The sequence below is a fragment of the Cervus elaphus genome, chromosome 11 (assembly GCF_910594005.1).
Source record: "Cervus elaphus chromosome 11, mCerEla1.1, whole genome shotgun sequence".
NCBI classification, from domain to species: domain Eukaryota; kingdom Metazoa; phylum Chordata; class Mammalia; order Artiodactyla; family Cervidae; genus Cervus; species Cervus elaphus.
In genome coordinates, this window is record NC_057825.1 from 31,419,626 (window position 1) to 31,437,937 (window position 18,312).

General features: G+C 35.5%; 1 protein-coding gene across 11 annotated transcripts in view; it reads left to right on the top strand.

Moving 5' to 3' along the window:
* The window catches only part of NCOA1 (nuclear receptor coactivator 1), a 204,812-nt gene that overhangs the window by 78,979 nt on the left and 107,521 nt on the right, over positions 1-18,312 (top strand). For 4 of the 11 annotated variants that reach the window (XM_043917315.1, XM_043917311.1, XM_043917314.1 and 1 more), the window contains one exon: positions 3,196-3,250. The exons of the other annotated variants lie outside the window; for them this stretch is intronic. The gene's annotated coding sequence lies outside the window, so the exon portion shown is untranslated. The remainder of the gene's footprint in view (positions 1-3,195; positions 3,251-18,312) is intronic. 11 annotated transcript variants of the gene reach the window in all.

Here is an 18,312-nt window from a genome sequence, read left to right on the forward strand (position 1 = left end):
ACTACATTATTTACTTGTTTTATTTATCATCTCTCTCCTCTCACTAAATTGTAAGTGCCACCATGGCAGGGATTTTTAACTGTTTTGCCTACTACTGTATTTCTAACACCTAGAAGAGTACCTGGAACAGAGGTGACCAGTGATTATTTGTGGAATGATTAACTAATGAATTGTTCATATTTAGATACTTGCCTAAATTATACCATATGATCCATAAAATATGATAGGTATAACTGCTGATATGGAAAAAATTTATGTAATCATAAAACTGTAGAGTTCAAAAGCTAGGAAAACCTTAGTATCATCTAATTCTGTCTTATTTTGGGAAATGACCAAAAGGTGAAATGACTTGATTTAAGCCCAGGGTCAGTTATTTGTAGAGATGGAACAAGAGGTGAGAACTCCTGAGTAAAATTTAATAGTTAATATTGATATTTGGATATGTGGTAGGAAAGATGTGTGATTATGGGTAAGAAAAGGGAATCAGAAATTAGGTATATGTAGGCAAGTGACCTGATCTCCCAGGCATCAGCTTCTTCCTCTGCACAAGAAGAATAATTCTACCTTTCTTATAGATCATTCTGAGACATGTATGAGACAAAGCATATTAACTTAAGAATGCACACTGCCTGGCACTTGGTGAAGGCTCAGTGAAGGTGGCTCCCATTATTACTATTTGGAATATTTTTCTTGATATCCCAGTAAATACCATTTAGGTTTTATTTTTTCCTTCATAGCACATTAACAGAATTTACAATTGTGTATTTAATGTCTCTTTTCTCTGTTAGGTTGTAAGTTTCATAAAGGCATCTTTGTTGTGATGTATCCAGTTGTCTTATACAGTGCCTGAAACATGATAGACACTGTATATGTATGAATTAATTAACTTGAGAAGGTTGCTAAGAAGTTTGAAAAGAGAAACATTTGATGAAAACCTTTTGACTAGCAAAGGTTAAGAAGAATAAGTTGGGCAGCTTTATATTAAAGCTATAGGTACCTTCTTAGTCTCAAATCAAATACTTCTAAGGAAGCTTATGCTTTTAATTTGTTTTTCCCAAGTAAACTGCTCTGCTGGAAAGCAAATTCACTGACTTCCTGGCAAGGATATTAGTTGAGTTTATAAGATACTGTTCATTGTAAAGGACTGAATTAGCTTTTGGGGACCACTCTTGGATAAGATAAATTGATCCATTGAGGACTCGATCTGTGGGGCTAAGCGATTAAGCACCTCAATAACAGTCTTGAGGCTGTTGTCCAGCCATCAGTCTATCTATCTCTTGTTACTTTACCTAGCTTCATTTGATGAAAATCAGGAAAACTGTTTTTCTCCTCAAATTGCTATCCCCTCCTACTTTTTTTGTACTGTTTTGAAGCAGTAACCATGGTTACTAGTAAGCTCCTTGGAGCTTTGAAAACATTAGTCAGTTTCACAGCTGGAGGTAGAGTGATCTAGATAAAAGCAAAAGAAAAAAGCTGACTGTGGTTTTTTCCTTCTGTTGGAACTGATTTCTTTCAGTGGGGAGCACTTCACATAAAGTGAAATGTTCTTTATTCCCACCAAAGTAGACCATGTTTTCATTTAAATTAACAGTAGGCTAGCACCTGGCTCCTTTTTAGAGTCAGGAAAGGGAGGTAATGCTACCACTCACCTGCCCTCCACCTGAATCTCCTCCCTCTCTACCCTCTTCTCTCCTCTATTTCTTTACACCTCCCCAGGGCCAGTAGTGAGTGAAGTAATACTGACATTTGAGGCCCAGATGGGTAAGGTTATGAAGTTGCAGCTTTGGATTAACAGGGTGGGTAAGGGGAGGAGTGAAGGAGTACCAAAATCTTGGTACAATGGTGAAGTGAAAGTCTCTCAGTTGTGTCCGACTTTTTGCCACCCCATGGACTACACAGTCCATGGAATTCTCTGGGCCAGAATACTGGAGTGGGTAGCCTTTCCCTTCTCCAGGGGATCTTCCCAACCCAGAGATAAAACCCAGGTCTCCTGCACTGCAGGCGGATTCTTTACCAGCTGACCCGCAAGGAAAGCTCAAGAATATTGAAGTGGGTAGCCTATCCCTTCTCCAGTGGTATAGGAGTACCAGGAGCATATTTGTCAGGACCAAGGACCACCTCTTGTGAGAGGGCCAAAATACGTGATTTCTAGAAGTAAATTTTGAGGGATGGTGGTGTTGAGAAGAGAAAGGAAATCTATATTTATTAAGCATCTAGTGTGTACATCTGAAGCTTCCCAGGTGGCACAGTAGTAAAGAAACCACTTGCCAATGCTGGAGACCCAAGAGACATGGGTTCAGTCCCTGAACTGGGAAGATCCCCTGGAGTAGGAACTGAACTGAGGAAATGGCAACCAATTCCAGTATTCTTACCTGGCAGTCTCATGGAAGAGGAGCCTGGCAGGCTACAGTCCATGGGATTGCAAAGAGTCAAACACAACTGAGTTACACACACACACGAAGTATCTGCATTAGTAGTTTCTACTGTATTATGCTGTTTCTTACTCTAGACTGTGAAAGGACTCTGAAAAATTTAGAATAGCTGATTTATACCATCTTATTTCTTGGTGTGATCTAGACCAGGAGTTGGCAGACTACAGTCTGTGAGCCAGATCCTACCTACAGTCTGTTTTCAGTAAAGTTTTATTAGAACATAGCCACCATGCCCATTCAGTTTTGTGTAGTCTGTGATTGCTTCTGCATGTTGAAGGCAGAATTGAGTACAGAATCCTGTACAGAGACTGGATAGCCTTAAAACCTGATGTATTTGCTGTCTGGCCTTTTACAGAAAAATCTGCTAACCCCTGATCTAGATGAGCTGGATCAGTTCTTGGACCAGGTATGGGAAGGGTTATATTGAGAGGAAACACACTCATAGGCTGCACTCCTGTGGATATTAGAATAGTGGCATCTTGAAGGGACGATGCTGAAGATTTGGATAAAAGTGGTGGGCTCTCTGGCCATTTTCAGTCATAAGCCCAAACCTAACTTGTGAGAGGAAACATTAAATGTGATCTTTGTATTTTGTTTTCGACATTTCTTTGCCATCTTCTGTTCCTACATACACAGCCGTGTCTGTAGTCTCAAATGGACTTAACTCCAATTCTGTTTCCTACACTTCCATAAATGTAAACTTAACACATGTTAATTGGAAATGAACTTGGAGATCATCTGCTCCAATATCCTTATTTTACAGACTCCAGAAATCGAGTTCCTAAGAAGTTTTCCTGTATCTGATGTCACAAAAGCAGGTTAGTTGCAAATCCTGGGAATAAAGCTCTGATTTTTTGACTAATTTCCTGCTGTCTTGCATAGAGGCATTTACATATGAAGACTACCCTCACCCATATATCTGCAGCTCTAAGAAATCTTTTTAGAAATCTAAAGAAACAACCAAAGAGGAGAGAAGTGCTAAATCTAGATTCTAATTTAACTTTGCTACTGGTTATCATTTTTAGTAAGTGTACCAATTTTTGATAAACAGAAGACTCTAGAAGATAAATTAGGCTTGTAAAGATGACTGTAAATTAAGTTCCAGATATTTGCTGGGAAATATGCAAGTTATTCAAGTAAACACAGTTAATTCCTCAGTAATTTGTAAGTAAAACATTGTAGAAGCAAGAATCCCTGTTGCTATAAGTGGAGTATGTAATTGAGTTTAAATATTTTTCTTTTGTGAATTGTACAAACTGTAATTTATAATAAAACAGTTTAATTTATGACTTCATGATCTAATGAAAAAATCTTCCTTTAAGAAAATTAAATATTGTTTAACTAAAAATACAAAAAAGGAATAGGCCAGAAATTGTAGCCATTTTACTTTTATATTCCTGATAGGGATATTGCCATAACAACTGGGGCAGAGTCATTACGTATTTTCCTTAAATTCAGTACTAGAAAGGCCTCTCCCTTTATTGCATCAGAAAATAATAATAGAATTTCTCCTTGCTAGTTCCCCAGGGACCCATTTTAGACAGGAGAAATCCTAACAGCAGCATGCACACACACACAAAACTACATTGGAACCTCTGCTGTAAGAGCAGATATTAGTATCCTTTTGGCTTATTCTGAAGATGATTTGTAAAACCTTAACACCAGTATTAGATGCATGTATTTAATTAATCTCTACAGAACTGTATAATTGTTTCTTTTTTCCCTCTGTGTGCTAAGTCAGGCCTCTCTACTTTCTTTCTTTTTACATTGGAAAAGTTAATTTTTTTTCTTAGCAATGTAAAATAATGAGCAAATTTAAGTTGCAGCTTAATAGACTTAACCTATTTTAATTCTAAATTAGGATGTGATGAAACCATTAAACTCAAAATACTTGATTGCTATTTAATCTTTCAGAAATTTAAGCCATTGTGAAGGCCTATCTCCAAATGGGTTGTCCAAATAAAAAATCAAAAGGAACAGCTATGTTTAAATTTGGAATTCCTAAGTAAATATTTTTATTATAGTTGGTTCATTAGAATTGAGATTGAGATATAATCATAATGGTTTTGGGTGTCAGTTAATCTGGAACTCTTGACTTATTAGCATAGCTTAATTATCTAAGCTAGTAGTTTTCAGTTCTTCAAAACCAGGTTTCTCTTTGATAGTCATAGAAGTAGTTGATTCCTCTTTGCTGTTACTTGAAATTTAAAGTAAATTTCATTTGTTTAAAAAAAACCAAAAGATTTAGGTACAAAGTGCTTTTTTTCCCCTCCAAACTTATTAACATGTCCCCAGTTTATTGAATTCTGTATAAATTTACAGAACAGAAATTTATAACGTGTTCCTTGGACAACTTCAGAGGGTCATTAAACTTTCTGATACTATATACAAAGTTTTGTCCTTGTGAAAATTATTTTGAGGTAAAGTGTCTGTCTTTTTATTGAAGTCTCAAAGCTATCTATCACCCAAAGTCAAAAAGCATTTTTTAATAAGGCTTCTAGAAGCTTCTTGCCTTCCAAAGGAATAGTGAAGGTAAATTTGCTTCGCTTTCTGTAGAATCTTGGCTATTTTTCATAGGTGAGGAAATGGAAGCTCCTAGAAGTTAAGTGGCTTACTCAAAGATATTGTAGTTAAATCCTTGTTTAATTAACGTGGGTTCCCCTAGGGCTCTTGTGACATCCTGATAGATTTCTTAGGACTTTTTTTAACCTTCCAGCCTATGCAGAAAGGTTGTTGAACTTTCAACTTGGCAGCAAGATATTCGAATACAAACCTTTTATAGGTGCAATAGAGCTCTCTCATAATTTGCTCCGGTTGTTTCATGAAACATTAGTATGATACTCTTTATGTAGTTTCTTAGAGGAGCTATATATGGAGGGCCCCTAAAGTCCCAAAGGAAAATCTCTGAGTCTTCATAAAAAAGCAGTGTTCGTATGAAAATATAGGCGCAAGATCGTGAGACTTCAGACCAAGAAATCTCAGGCCTGTGAACATTTTGTTCATTCATTTTACAGATGTTTATTATGTGCTCACTGTGGGAATATAGGTTTAACTAGTTGATAAAGAATACTTGTGATAAAATATGAGATTGTGTTCATTTAATAATACCACCAGTTTAATTAATGTTGGAAGATGCTTTCCTTTCTAATTACTAACTCAAAGAAAAAAATATTGTACAATAACATTGATAGCCATTTTATGTAATGGTCACTAGAACACCAATCTGATAGAGTAGTGAAATATTATAAATTCTCAGACTACTGGTAGTTAAGGAGATCTCCTTGTTTAAATATAAGACCAACGCAGGGGGAGAGAAAAGATTTTGTTTCGTTTACCATTTTACACTGTCTGATAAAGATTTAACTATTATTCTTAAGTTAATTTTTTAATGTTTAAATTTAGTGGTCATATTTTACATTATGAACATAGATCCTGAATTTTTGTATTACTTGGTAATATATGGTAGCATAGTTGTAAGTGTGGGAAAAAGTGTATGGCAAGTGTGTGGCAAATTAATTGGAAGTATCCTTAAATGAACTTAAATTTCAGTCACTCTTCATGTATACTTAAGGTGCTTTCAAAATAAGGATTTTATGATTTAATATGCATTTCAAAGATTGAAAGACTAATCCCATTTTACAATGTTTATTTTACATAGTATGCTTGAGATTTATGAACTGTGAGATTGGTGTGTCTTTCCAATTCGAGTTAATCAGTTTGGCCTTTTAAACTGGAGATCAAGATTCTTCAACATTCTAAATCTTACTCTTTTAAGATTCCTTAGCCAGTTCTTATAAAGTAATCACTCCAAAGGAATAGTAACAATGTTGTATTTATATTGTGCTTGTTTTCACATTCTGTTCTTTTAAAATGTTTTTACTTTATTTCTGTATTTTTAAGGTATATAATTGGTTTCCAAGGGTGACTCTATGATGAATGATATTTTCATTAATAGGCAGTTAAGATTCAATTGATGCAGGAGCTTCAGTTAATATATGAGTCCCTTCCCTGTGCTCCCATTAATAGTATCTTGAGCTCATAACCTTATAATATTTGTTATGTTATTTTAATTATTTGTTTCTTCAACTAGACTGCCCCAACTCCCAAGTCCTTGAGGAGAGGAAGCTAGATCAACTTTGTATCTTCAGAATGTATGATAGCACGCAGCAGACAGTATATGTTTTTAAATGAATAAATTGATTGAGGAACTACCCATGTTACAGAGGGTCACTTGCTTTATTCAGTCTCCTGATTTAAATGTTAATGTCATGGAAAAAAACCCACACAAACAAACCCTTCACAGCGACATCTAGACTGGTGTTTGTATATCTGGACACTGTGGCTTAGCCAAGTTGACACATAAAATTTACCATATAGGTACCACGTAAGTAATTAGTTTTAGTGGGGGAAAAAGATTCCTTAGTATTTTCATAAATTAGCTATAAAAATTGAAATTAGTGTAAGAAATATCAAGTTAAAATTAAAAAGAAACATCCATGATTGTGGCTAGGAATATATTTGTATAATAGAATTTTTATGTCAGTGCAGCATGGGAAAACAAAGCATATGAACAAGTATAACATAATACATAATAGAAAATTTTCAAGAAACAATGATCAGAATGGGGTTGAAGGCAAGTATTCTTAAAGAATAGAAATTTTGATCAAATTTTGAAGAAAGTGTATGGCTATGCATATGTATAGAGTTGGGGGATAATCCCAGTGAGTAGAATATTAAAGCCTTATGAGAAGCTGAGAGAAGAAAAGATGGGGGCAAAGCCTTGAATATACATTTTATATTTTTTAGCTGGGAAATTACAAAAAACTGTGAGGAATAATTAAGAGGAAAGTAAGTAAATAAAAAACATTTCTTAAGGTACTGTTCTGTGTGTATAATGGACTAAAGTGGTTTATAAGCCCATGTACATTATGTGAGAACTTTGGCAAAGATTTGTACATAGAGAATCCCCAGATCTCTTAGCAACTGATGAGAGAATTGACAGAACTTTGTGATTTAATGTTGGAGACACATTTAAGAGAGATACACTAATTTTGTCTGAATTGGCAGTCTGGTGCCATGAGAATAATGTTGTTAATTTTGACAGTGATGTAGAAATACAGAAAGTGGACAGGTAGAATATGATGAATGATATGTAGATAAGTCTCAAGAGGTATTCAATAGGATAAAAGTTACTATATACTGTACTATAATATTCTAATATTTTACTCTGAGGCATAAAATACAGTACTTTCTTATTAAGGAATTTTATTCTACTTGGTGAAACCAGCATACTTTTATTATAAACGTTATAGTGTGAAGTTTAATATTTGAAGATATCAGACATGAAATTACTGGTTAATCATCTCTAACCATCACATATGTATAGTTAGTATGTATTGTAACAAAGACAATGAAAACTGTAGAATTTCAAAGTGAGAGGGTATTTAAGACTATTGTCTGGGAAGAATTTATGGCAGGTATCAGATTTAAGCTCTTATATATAAGATTTGAAATGCTTTACATAGTGGGGGTAATAGGGCAAATGGAAAGCCCCACAAGTTGGAGGCTTAGTGATGACTAAAAGGTACTACATATTTTAAATAAGACTTTGTTAATTTGTATATCTTGTAACTTACACACAGCTTTTATCTGTTTATTATATATGATTAATCATTTGACCTGCAACTGTAGCATCATCAGTTGTATAATTTACCTTTTTTTCCCTCTCAATTCCCATTCTCTACTTTAATCTGTCAGTGTCAAAAATTCATGAAAATACTGGTCACTTCTTGAGGTAGCATTGAGATTATCTGTTATTTCCTTTTGGTCATTCTTTATTTTGTCGTTACACTGTACGTGCCTTTGTTTTCATGAGTTTGATTTGCCCCTAGTCCCAAGTGGCATTAATTGGGATATTTCTTGGTCCAGAGCCAAATATTCCTACTGTTATCATTGTGCTTGAGCCTATCTTCTCTTGCTTTCTTTCCAGATAGGAGCTTCTTTAAATGATGGTATTTCTTCTTGTGCCTGCTTCTTAAGCCCCATCTAATTTCTCTTCTCCAAACCTCATTGCCTCTTACTGTTATTACTCCCACGGTAAATCTCTTCTTTGGATTGAATTTATAGCATTTTTTATGATATGCATAGAATTTGAATTACTGAAATAAAACTGTTTTCCATTACCTCAGTTAATATTGGGTATCTCAGTTTTCATCTAGTCAGATGAATTTTCTTTACAAGTAGTCAGTGTTTTCAAGGTTTCAGTATAAGTTATCATCTTGCAGTACAAAAATGATACCTGATATTGTTAAGGTTTGTCACAAAGTTAGTCAGAGATAGAATATTTAAAATGTGCAGTATACATGGAAAATTTTCCATAATTCTGTAGCATCAATATTTAAAAAAAATATACTGTTGATTTATAATCAGACAGTGAAGCTACACTTTAAACAATGCTGGGAGAAAAGGATTTAATAGCTTCTTAACATCCTAATCCCACTTCTTGCCCTGACAGAATTCATTGGAATTCCTCTGGATATCATTCTGTGGAAAACAACTCCTCCTTTCTCCCACTTTTACTCAGGAGCGCAGAATACAAGTATTTCTTCCTTTGCATGTACTTTAATCTTGCTTAGAGCTATATGTCTTCCCCGCTTAATTGTTCATTGTTACTACTTCTGTAGTTTCAAAAAATAACCACTGTGATCACAATTCAGGAAGAGCATTGAGACTTCCACGCGGCTGTCAGTTAGAATTTACTGAATGGTCATATAATTGGGGAAGTAATTGGATGGTTAACTGCTAAAAGTTTTAAAATAAACTCTGAATTCTTCACCATGTTTATGTGATGACCAGTAGTTTCTTGAATAGTTCTCTAGGTAATCAAGACAATGTATTTTGGTTAATAAATAAGGAAAGAAATAGGGTTATTTGAATATTTGAAAACATTGAAGTTATTCTCCATAAAATACTGTTCTGTAATCTCCTTAATCCATTTAATAAAAATTTATTGTCTTCCATTAGAGAGTAGACATAAAATATTGTTATATGGACCAAACAGTGGTATAAATACCAGCCCAAGAAATAAAATTTTACCAATATAGTGGAAACTCCCAGTGTAAATAAACCTTTCTCAGCACATCCCTCATTTTGTCACCTTCTAAATGTAAACACTATACTGAATTTTGTGACTGTTATTTTTTAATTTAAAATACATTTTACATATATATCTATACTTAAGTAATATACTCTATTGGGGCTTCCCAGGTGGCACTAGGGGTAAAGAACCCATCTGCCAATGCAGGAGACATAAGGGAGGCAGGTTCGATCCTTGGATTGGGAAGATAATCTGAAGGAGGGCATGGTAACCCACTCCAGTATTCTTGCCTGGAGAATCCTATGGACAGAGGAACCTGGCAGGCTATAGTCCACAGGGTTGCAAAATGTTGAACATGACTGAAGTGACAACACACACACCCACATACTCTATTTATTTATTTTTGAACAGTATAAAAGCAGTATATTTTATGTGTTCTTCTTAAGATCTACTTTTAAGATTCATTTGCATTGCTCTGTAGCACGTTTATTTTCATAGCTAGTTATGAATATGTGATGAATTGTTTTATCCTTGTTTTTGTTTCTACTATTATGAACAATACTTTAGTGAGTTTCTTACAGTGTCTAGTGGTATATACATGTACAGGCATTTCCATCTAGGAATAGAATTGCTAGGTCATAGAGTATATATGTGCACATTCAGTTTTAGTGCTAAATTGTTTTCCAACTTGGTTTGTTGCACAGGGTGGCTAGATGTACACTAAAAATTCCCTCTTCTTCCTAGGCACAGAGTTAGGTTGTATTTTCCACCTCCCTTGCATTAGGAAAGTCCACTTAAATGAGTTCTTGTCTCTAGAATGTGAGTAGAAGTAATGTATGTCACCTTCAGGCTTAGTCCTCAAAATTATGCCATATGTGATAATCTAGTTTCTCCTTTCCCATTTTCTGGCCAAGTTTTCTTTCATACTAATTCTTTAACCTCCCGTTATATATACTATGCTAGAAAGACTAAGTATTCCCTGTACAAGTGGAATACAGGTGGTGATTAGTGAATGTCCTTGACTTGTTTCTATTTTTAAAGTGTATGCTTCATATATTTCACAGTTATCTACAGTATTTTCTGTGTTCTCTCGATACCCTTTATAAAGTGTTTCTTAAAAATCTTAATGATTTTTCTAAAAATTTTATCAGAAATGTTGAACTTAGGTGTTTTACCCATAACTTTTGGAATCATCACTTGGCTTTTCTCATTTGATATGTTAATTTTGTGAATAATATTTATTAATTATTTATGAATAATGTTTATAATAATATTTATTATATCTTTGGAATATTCCTATTCCATACTTCTATTTCTAGCATAAACTCATATTGATAAATCTTCCATTCATTTGTTAATAAAAGTTTTCTTTCACTATCTATGTTTTTTTGGATTCTTAGTTTGAATATATTCATAGTAAGGGTATAATGGCTGTAACTAAGGGTCTGGTAAGGATGTAACGACTGTTTCTGAGTTCATAGTGTCCTTCGATCCAAGGAATACTTGTTACCTACATTTATTAAGTAGTTAGGTCAAAAAACTTAATAAGTATGTATGTGCTAGCAACTTAGCAGCTGTTTGAAAATACACATGATTCAAAGAAGTAATATTTTAATTTTATCCTTAAATAACCACAGTTGCTTACTAATAGGACGTGTGCATCTGAGAGTACTGCATAACTTCTCACATCTTGGGCTTAGCTTGGGCACTGTGACCCTCATTTCCTGTTCCATGTTGATTTCCACATGGTGCTTGCTTTTTATCACAGCACGTACCATAAACTCAGATTCACAACAAAAAGAGGTCGTCAGAAGGAATGCAGTGTGATTTACTGTTGCAACTGTGAAACAATATGTGATATCTGACAGATGTGTGTTGCTGTTACCCTCAAAGGGCTTGTGATTGTTTTGTCAGGTTCAAAATAATTCTTGAAACTGGACATTATGGTCTCTCTGCTCTCAACTTCTGGTTTTCCTCTTATCTTTATTCATTTTCTTTCTTTCTTTTCTTTCTTTTCCTTTTCTGTTACTTGATCTTCTGGCTGTAACTGCCCCCTTCTTTAAATATGGGAATGTTTCCAGAGTAATCCATTCTCTTCTCTTAATACTTTTTCTTGGTTGTCTCATCTATTCTATTATTATCAATATGTCATTAATTCTGAAGATCTTTATATCCCACTACTTTGGAAGTCAGCTAGACAGATCTACTTGGATGTCATATTCATAATTAATGTGTACATAACTGAAAATTCATTAGCTTCTCTCTCAGACGTCTGTTATCTCCTGTAAACTCAGTCTTGGCTAAATGTCTTTAATATACACTTAGACTCCCATTATAGGACACTTGGTGTTTGTAGGACTTATTTAGAGAATATAATCCTGAATGAAAGTAAAGTTTTAGCCGGAGAGATGCCTCATCATAGCATTGTTTTTAATAGCAAAAAGTTGGAACTAATCTAAAGTCCCACCCTCTGCTTAAAAACTCACACACATACACACACACACACAAGAATATTTTACAGACAGTGTAGAAGAATATTTAATAACATGAGAAGTTGTGTGTATAAAAATTCAGTGGACTTCCATGTTAGTCCAGTGGTTAAGAATCTGCCTGCCAACACAGGGTGCACAGGTTTGATTCCTGCTCAGGGAAGATTCCACATGCCATGGGGCAACTAAGCCTGTGTGCCTCAACTACTGAAGTCTATAAGTCCTTGCTCTGCAACAAGAGATGCCATCACAATGAGAAATCTGATTACCACAACTAGAGTAGCCCCTGCTGCTGCAACTAGAGAAAGCCTGCATGCAGTAACCAAGATCCAGCACGGCCGAAAATAAATAAAATTAATAATAAAGAAAATTATGTCAATTTAGTGAATAAAGATGCTCTTAATATGTGCACTGATCATTAAAAACAAAACTATAAAGAATTACATGTGTAGTCTGTATTTGTAGAAGACTATATATACAAATGTTTGCATTAATTCTAGATGAAACAGTTGTGGGTGGTTTTTATTTTATTCTTTTTATTTATATTTTCTGGACTTGTACAGAAAACATGAATTATTTTCATAATTCGTACATGCTGACAATTGGGGCTCTCTTTTTCATTTCCTCTTGTTGGTTTAGTCCAATGTCTCATTCAACCCCACTGTTGCTGCATTGGTTCAACTGCTCAAATGTATCAGAGCTAGTCTATCACAACAGCCCCATTCACTCTGTTGCTCAGCTGCCAGAACTGCCTTCCTGGACATCTTAGTTGGTTGGGTTCTTCCTTTGCTTAACCTTTCCAGTTTAGGTAACTAAATGTTACATCTCCAAACCCATCAGGAGTAGAGTGAGTTTTGAATGTTTTCCCATGTTATTGTCTGAAGGCCTTCAGCCTACTGGAATTTGACCAACTCCAAGATGGCATATAACATTTTCTTTTAACCCTAACCAAGTCACTTCTGACCAGAGAGCAGATAGTCATGCCAGATTGGGGTTGGAGGAAGAGAGAAAGAAAGGGAAACAGTGGGAGGGAAAATAAAAATTGAACTCAGGTGTTTGGAAATCTTTGCTCTTTGCTCACCCCTTACGTTCTGCCTCTGCAACCTGTCGCACTTTTTCCTTGCTTGGTGGACTTTTGTTTGTTTGTTTGTTTTCTATTGGAGGGACAATTTATTGGTTTTCTTGAGTATTTAGTCAGTAAGAACAAATAGCCAAATAAAGAAAATCCATCCATTTTAGTGCCAATTATTATATCAGCAAATCCTATTAGGAGTATTTATTGAAGCATGTCATGCTAATAGTCCCAGAGTGTAATTATACTTGCAGATTTTTCTGGCTTTCAGGGAGTCTCTAACATGTTCCAGATGGTTAAATAGGAAAGAGTAGACATTTTGTACTGTCTTTTCAATTATGATTAGGAATTTGATGTTACTTACTACTTATATTGCATTATTGCTTTTGTTAGATCTAAACATGAGAGGAATTTAAACAAAATGTGTTTTTTTTAAAAACTCTTCTACTGTGGTCAACAGTTAACAGGACCTTTCATAGATTCTTTTCCCTCATTAAATTGTTTAATTAATTTAAGCATCATTAAAATGAGATAATTACATTATAAGTAGTCATTTCTTTTTGAATGTAATCCTTAATTTATTCTTGGAAAGCATTCACTTGGGTTTGTTTTAGACTTAAAATTACATGGTGAACTTTCTTTAAAGAATTTACATGAGACCGAAATAGAATTATTTTCCAAACTTTCAAAGGTTCTTTGACCTTTTTCACAAACTAATATGACCCTGGATTCGGAGTCATTTGTGACATATACTTAAATTTTGCCAATAATGATAGTGATGACTTTCATTTGTCTGTTCATACTCTCTTGTCTGCCATTAATGTACTATCTAGCTTCTCTCATTTGAAAGGCAGTTTACCAAAGATTAGGCATATAGCCTTTGATTTTGGAATAGAAATATTGATGGATCGTAGGGATCCAGACCCATAATCCTTGACTTCATTATGGCCTTACATTAACCAGTTTGCTAACTGGTTAGATGACCTGAAGAAATATGTTGTTTTTTTAATAAGAAATAGATTACTCTGTCATTCAGTTTAACTGCCTATGTTTTCATAATATAATTGTTGTGTGGTGGGGGAACAAATTGTTCTTCCTTAGACTACCATTCTCTGTCTTTGGAGCTCTTTTCAAGAGTTCTTGCAAAGTAGAAAACAAGAAACATAAAAAATGTAATGCCAACATTATTTTTTTGGTGATGAATAAAACCAAGCCATTCCTAAAGATTTTATTTGAGTGAAAGGGATAGTTTACTCTCTATCATCCAGAGAGACTTAACTTCCTCTCAGTTGTTTTTAAATATCTTTGTTCCTTCTCAGACTTTCCTGTTTATCATTAAGTTACTACATCTTCCTCTCTTCTTGATCTCTCTCCCAAATGCTTCCATTTTAGTAGAGTTGCTCTTTAGGAAAGAACTAAACTGTTGTAGTTTAGGTGTTACATTTCATTTTTAGCTCTTTGAATATGGACTCTCTCCAAACCCTGGTGTTTTCTCTTGCAGTATGACCAAAACAGAGAGGTTGCAAATTATGTTGCAGAATGATGCCACGGAAATAGGCATTCTCCAATTAGTAGAGACTAATCTAACAGTTTTACTACTTTCATCATTCTTGCCTCCCTGTGTTCTCACCACCAAACCTTTGCCTAATCCCTTAGGTTAATAATCTAGTTTGTCCCCCTTATGCCATTCATACTCCTCTTGAATTTGTTTAGAAAGATTTGTAATGTCCTTTGATCAGTTTAATGATCCTCATTCTCTTTGAGCTTTCAACTTCACTGCCATTCTTGAATTAGAACAGATTCATTAATTCCACAAATTAAACTTCTAAAATGTTGTATACCTACTCTGTGCCAGTTTAAAAATGTACACCTGGTGTTTTACAGTCTAGTGAGGAAGGTAAATGGTATACATAATTACACAAACAAATATGTAAAAAATGTATTTTTTTAATTCTTTGAAGAAAAAGTTGAAACTGTCATGGAGGGCTGATTTTGATTACTGGGGTAAGATGAATTGGAGTTAAAGCTTGAACAATGCATAAGGAATTGAGCAGGTGAAGAAAACAGGAGGGATTATTCACAGCAGAGATTGTATTGTAGTAAAGGCCGTGGAATGGGGAAAAAAGACTGGGGAATGGAGAGGAAGTGAAGGACAGATTAGTGTGGCTCTAGTGTAGCGTGCTATGTGTTATGAGTTTTGGGTTTTGTCATATGTGAGATAAAACTTCATGGAAAGAGTCTAAGCAGGAATAGGGTGTCAGATTTGTATGTCTGTTGCTTGATGATTTATTTTTGAAATAGACTAGATGGAGCTTGATGAGTAACATACATAGGGTATGAGAGTGAAAAAGATTTCAAGGATGAAAAATGAGATTCTGGTAGCAATTCTTTTGAAAATAGCGTGTATCGAAAACATGTATTTATAAGAATTATTAGTATTAAAATCCACTGGTATAGGCTTTTCAGTATTTATCTCTTTAATGTGAGTATAAAAGTAGATGTAAAAGTTGTTAATATTTTAGATTTAGTAGTTGATATGCAGACTGTTTAAATGCACAGTTTTGGTTTTAAGGTGTTTTCGGCCTTTTTTAAGGGGAGCAAGTAATCAAAATTAACATATGTTAAGATATGATCCCTGGGGAGAAGGAAATGGCAAGCCACTCCAGTATTATTGCCTGGAGATCACGGACAGAAGAGCCTGGTGGGCCACAGTCCATGGGATCACAGAAAGAGTTGAACAAGACTTAACGACTAAACAACAGCAACATTGAATGTTTAGTCTCCGAACAACTGTTGAGCAGGTACAGATGTCGTCCCGGTTTCTGTAGTTGAGGAAACTGATGCGTGGAGAGGTCAAGGTCTCAAAGCTGGTGACAGTGGAGTGGGCGCCAGAGCCCATACGTGATGATGCTTCACTGTTACTGTTCGTTTCCAAGGCAAACCATTCAACATCACGGTAATCCAGGTCTATGCCCCAGCCAGTAATGCTGAAGAAGTTGAAGTTGAACAGTTCTATGAAGACCTACAAGACCTTTTAGAACTAACACCTAAAAAAGATGCCCTTTTCATTACATAGGGGACTGGAATGCAAAAGTAGGAAGTCAAGAAATACCTGGTGTAACAGGCAAATTTGGCCTTGGAGTACAGAATGAAGCAGGGCAAAGGCTAATAGAGTTTTGCCAAGAGAACACACTGGTCATAGCAAACACCCTTTTCCAACAACACAAGAGAAGACTCTACACATAGACATCACCAGATAATCAACACCAAAATCAGATTGATTATCTTCTTTGCAGCCAAAGATGGAGAAGCTCTGTACAGTCAGCAAAAAACAGGACAGGGAGCTGACTGTGGCTCAGATCATGAACTCCTTATTGCCAAATTCAGACTTAAATTGACCAAAGTAGGGAAAACCACTCGACCATCCAGGTATGACCTAAATCAAATCTATTACGATTATATATTGGAAGTGAGAAATAGATTTAAAGGACTAGATCTGAAAGAGTGCCTGATGAACTATGGACAGAGGTTTGTGACATTGTACAGGAGACAGGGAGCAAGCCCATCCCCAAAAAAAGAAATGCAAAAAAGCAAAATGGTTGTCTGAGGAGCCCTTACAAAAAGCTGAGAAAAGAAGAGAAGCAAAAAGGAAAGATATGCCCATTTGAATGCAGAGTTCCACAGAATAGCAAGGAGAGATAAGAGACTTCCTCAGTGATCAATGCAAAGGAATAGAGGAAAACAATTGAATAGGAAAGCCTAGAGATCTCTTCTAGAAAATTAGAGATACCAAGGCAACATTTCATGCAAAGATGGGCTCAATAAAGGACAGAAATGGTATGGACCTAACAGAAGCAGAAGATATTAAGAAGAGGTGGCAAGAATACACAGAAGAACTGTACAAAAAAGATCTTCATGATCCAGATAATCACGATGGTGTGATCACTTACCTAGAGCCAGACATCCTGGAATGTGAAGTCAAATGGACCTTAGGAAGCATCACTAAAAACAAAGCTAGTGGAGGTGATGGAATTCCAGTTAAGCTATTTCAAATCCTGAAAGATGATGCTGTGAAAGTGCTGCACTCAATATGTCAGCAAATTTGGAAAACTCAGCAGTGGCCACAGGACTGGAAAAGGTCAGTTTTCATTCCAGTCCATAAGAAAAGGAATGCCAAAGAATGCTCAAACTATCCCACAGTTGCTCTCAACTCACATGCTAGTAAATTAGTAATGCTCAAAATTCTTTAAGCCAGGCTTCAGCAATATGTGAACTGAGAATTTCCAGATGTTCAAGCTGGATTTACAAAAGGCAGAGGAACCAGAGATCAAATTGCCAACATCCGCTGGATCATCGAAAAAGCAAGAGAGTTCCAGAAAAACATCTACTTCTGCTTTATTGACTATGCCAAAGCCTTTGATTGTGTGGATCAAAATAAACTGTAGAAAATTCTTAAAGAGATGGGAATACCAGACCACCTGACCTGCCTCTTGATAAATCTGTATGCAGGTCAGGAAGCAACCGTTAGAACCGGACATGGAACATCAGACTGGTTCCAAATAGGAAAAGGAGTATGTCAAGGCTATATATTGTCACCCTGCTTATTTAACTTCTATGCAGAGTACATTATGAGAAACGCTGGGCTGGAGGAAGCAGAAGCTGGAATCAAGATTGCCGGGAAAATGACAATGACACCAGATGACACCACCCTTATGGCAGAAAGTGAAGAAGAACTAAAGAGCCTCTTGATGAAAGTGAAAGAGGAGAGTGAAAAAGTTGGCTTAAAGCTCAACATTCAGAAAACTAAGATCATGGCATCTGGTCCAATCACTTCATGGCAAATAGATGGGGAAACAGTGGCAGACTTTATTTTTTGGGGGGCTCCTAAATCACTGCAGATGGTGACTTCAGCCATGAAATTTAAAGATGCTTACTCCTTGGAAGGAAAGTTATGACCAATCTAGACAGCATATTAAAATGTAGAGATATTACTTTGCCGACAAAGGTCTGGCTGGTCAAAGCTATAGTGTTTCCAGTAGTCATGTATGGATGTGAGAGTTGTACTATAAAGAAAGCTGAGCGCAGAAGAATTGATGCTTTTGAACTGTGGTGTTGGAGAAGACTCTGGAGAGTACCATGGACTGCAAGAAGATCCAACCAGTCCGTCCTAAAGGAAATCAGTCCTGAGTGTTCATTGGAAGGACTGATGTTGAAGCTGAAACT